The 3,297-nt window shown below is 44.4% G+C and overlaps 1 non-coding gene across 1 annotated transcript; it reads left to right on the top strand.

Moving 5' to 3' along the window:
* Positions 1-3,004: 3,004 nt before the first annotated feature.
* On the top strand, positions 3,005-3,077 carry TRNAF-GAA. Its single transcript has one exon. It is a non-coding gene; the product is annotated as a tRNA-Phe (tRNA).
* Positions 3,078-3,297: the final 220 nt, after the last annotated feature.

The following is a 3,297-nucleotide window of genomic DNA, read 5'->3' as shown; positions in this document are numbered from 1 at the left end:
AAAATTTTATTTTGGAATAACGCAGCCCAACCCAGTTATTATTCCTTTCTGGATATCGCTATGTCTAGCTCATAGCGAAACCTAAAACTAGCTTCCTCTCGCGTCAGGCGGCTCCCTGAATGGGGCAGCCCAGCCTTGCAGGAGGCCACGGCCTCGTTTTTTTTTCTTTTTTTTTTCATGTTCTTTTTTCAATTTTTCTTTTATTTACTTTCCTTTATACTTCGGAAAAGTCTACATAAATATATTAAAAAATAATTTTCATAAAACATTTGAAATTTTCTGTTAACTAACATTTCAAAAATGTTGAATGCGTATACATAAAATGTGTATCACGTATACAAAATATGTATATAAAAATAAAAATGTGTGAAAAAATTGGATCATGTATTTTTAACTTTTAGCATTAAAAAATTATTAAACAAGTATTTGAAAAATGTTAAATGTGTATAGATAACATGTTTACTGGAGGAACACTTTGTGTGCTACCAAACGTCACAACGTAACTGGGTGATTATAAAGGTGCTCTACAGGTGTCTCCGAAGGTACTTGTTGGGTTGGCGTATTTCAAGATTAGGATTTGTCATTCCGATTGTCGGAGAGGTATCTCTGGGCCCTCTCGGTAATACACATCACTCAAGCCTTGCAAGCATTGCAACTAATAAGTTAGTTGCGGGATGATGTATTACGGAACGAGTAAAGAGACTTGCCGGTAACGAGATTGAACTAGGTATTGAGATACCGACGATGGAATCTCGGGCAAGTAACATACCGATGACAAAGGTAACAACGTATGTTGTTATGCGATCTGACCGATAAAGATCTTCGTAGAATATGTAGGAGCCAATATGAGCATCCAGGTTCCACTATTGGTTATTGATCGGAGACGTGTCTCGGTCATGTCTACATAATTTTCGAACTCGTAGGGTCCGCACGCTTAAAGTTCAGTGACAATCGTAATTAGGGTTTTTGTGTTTTGATGTACCGAAGGTTGTTCGGAGTCCCGGATGTGATCACGGACATGACGAGGAGTCTTAAAATGGTCGAGACATAAAGATTGATATATTGGAAGCCTATATTTGGATATCAGAATCATTCCGGGTGAAATCGGGATTTTACCGGAGTACCGGGGGGTTACCGAAACCCCCCCGAGGGTTAATGGGCCTACATGGGCCCTAAGGGAGAAGAGGAGGACCGGCCAGGGCAGGTCGCGCGCCCCCTCCCCCCTAGTCCGAATAGGACAAGGAAGGGGGGGGCCCGTTTCCTCTTTCCCCCTTCCCCTTTCCTTCTCCAACAAGGCAAGAGGGGGGAGTCCTACTCCCAGTGGGAGTAGGACTCCTCCAGGCGCACTCCTAGGGGCCGGCCGCACCTCCCCCCTCCCTCCTTTATATACGGGGGCAGGGGGGCACCCCATGACACACAAGTTGATCTTCGTGATCGTTCCTTAGCCATGTGCGGTGCCCCCTTCCACCATATTCCACCTCGGTCATATCGTAGCGGTGCTTAGGCGAAGCCCCGCGTCGGTAGAACATCATCACCGTCATCACGCCGTCGTGCTGACGAAACTCTCCCTCAACACTCGGCTGGATTGGAGCTCGAGGGACGTCACCGAGTTGAACGTGTGCAGAACTCGGAGGTGCCGTACGTTCGGTACTTGGATCGGTCGGATCGGGAAGACGTACGACTACTTCCTCTACGTTGTGTCAACGCTTCCGTTGCCGGTCTATGAGGGTACGTAGACAACACTCTCCCCTCTCGTTGCTATGCATCACCATGATCTTGCGTGTGCATAAGAATTTTTTTGAAATTACTACATTCCCCAACAGTGGGCAACCATGTCAAATGTCTAGAACCTCCTTGTTGAACTTGCTTATTCCATTGTAGGAAATTGAACGATGCATGGTTCTCATGACCTTCTGGAGAATTTGGCACATTCGCAATGAAGTAGTGCACCATAAACCTACTCCCCCCATGGAAGCTTCTAAAAGATTTTTGGTAAGCTACCTAGACTCCTTGGTAGGTTTAAAGATTGATCTCACTTCTGACCCGATTAAAGGGAAGCTCCTAGTGACATATGATAAAGGATGTGATAAAGGATGTGACCTTGACAAACCCACATGTGATAAAGGATGTAGTTGCCCCTCATGTGTGGTGTCCACCAACGCCTGGATGGGTGAAACTAAATACTGATGGTTCATTTTTAGAGAATGGCACGACTAGAGCTGGTATGGTGCTGCGAGATGATAGAGGTCGCATTATTTACTCAGCTTGTAGACAACTCTTCTCTTGCCAGGAAGCACTTGAAGCTGAACTCTATGCTTGCATGGAAAGACTGTCTTTTGCCATTCAGAGAAGTGACTTGCCAATTATAATTGAAATGGACTCTGTCGTTGCTGTCAAGTTGATTCAAGCTTCAGGTCTTGATAGATCGATTTATTCTTCTATAGTTAGAGAAATTAGGCACCTTATGTCTTTTCGTGATTTTTGTGTTACTCATGTAAATCGCAATCAAAATAAGATTGGCGATAGTTTGACTAAATTTGCTAGAGTAGAGGGCACAACGATGACCTGGGTTGGTTCTGGCCCGATAGATTCTTTAGAGCTAGCCAAAGCTGATTGTATGGACAATGTGATTTGAGTAATATAAGAGTTTACCTGAAAAAAAAAGAGCTGCCTAATTAGCCAATAACTGAGCTAGCAGGTACAAGGATTAATAAAGCTTCGTATGATTGTCTAAAAAAGAACTAAGCTAGCTGGTTGTTTCTTAAAAAAAAAAGAGAAAGAGAAGGATTTGACCGTTGGACGCCAGCCTGCCGATCCAACAGCGCTCAAAAGTCAAAACACATGTGCGGTCACCAGCAGGTCGATCCAGTAGTTGAGGAATTCAGAGTTCTAAACTGAATGTGTCCTTTGACGACTGAACTGGAAACGCTTGATCTTTGTTTGGTCGCGATGGTGCCTACTTCTGCAAACAATAAGTAAGCTTAATTAATCGTTAATTCCATAAGCGGGGATAGCTCAGTTGGGAGAGCGTCAGACTGAAGATCTGAAGGTCGCGTGTTCGATCCACGCTCACCGCACAATTTTTTTTCCGCATCCGTCGGCCCAGCCTTTTTATTATTTTCAAAAACAGCCATTTTTTTGCATGTAGGAGTAACCCAGCCCAGAACAGCAACGAAATGGGCTTTTAATACTAAAGTAGGCCACGGCCTTAAAACTGTCCAAGACGATGGACGCCATATCGAACTGCCGTCCCATTCGCGGCGGCCTCTCAAGAAACCGCCAGTTTCCCTGCGTCAA

This window comes from Triticum urartu, chromosome 4, assembly GCF_003073215.2.
Source record: "Triticum urartu cultivar G1812 chromosome 4, Tu2.1, whole genome shotgun sequence".
In the NCBI taxonomy this organism is placed as follows: domain Eukaryota; kingdom Viridiplantae; phylum Streptophyta; class Magnoliopsida; order Poales; family Poaceae; genus Triticum; species Triticum urartu.
Note: the sequence above shows the minus strand (reverse complement) of the source record. Positions and strands in the feature narration are given on the sequence as shown.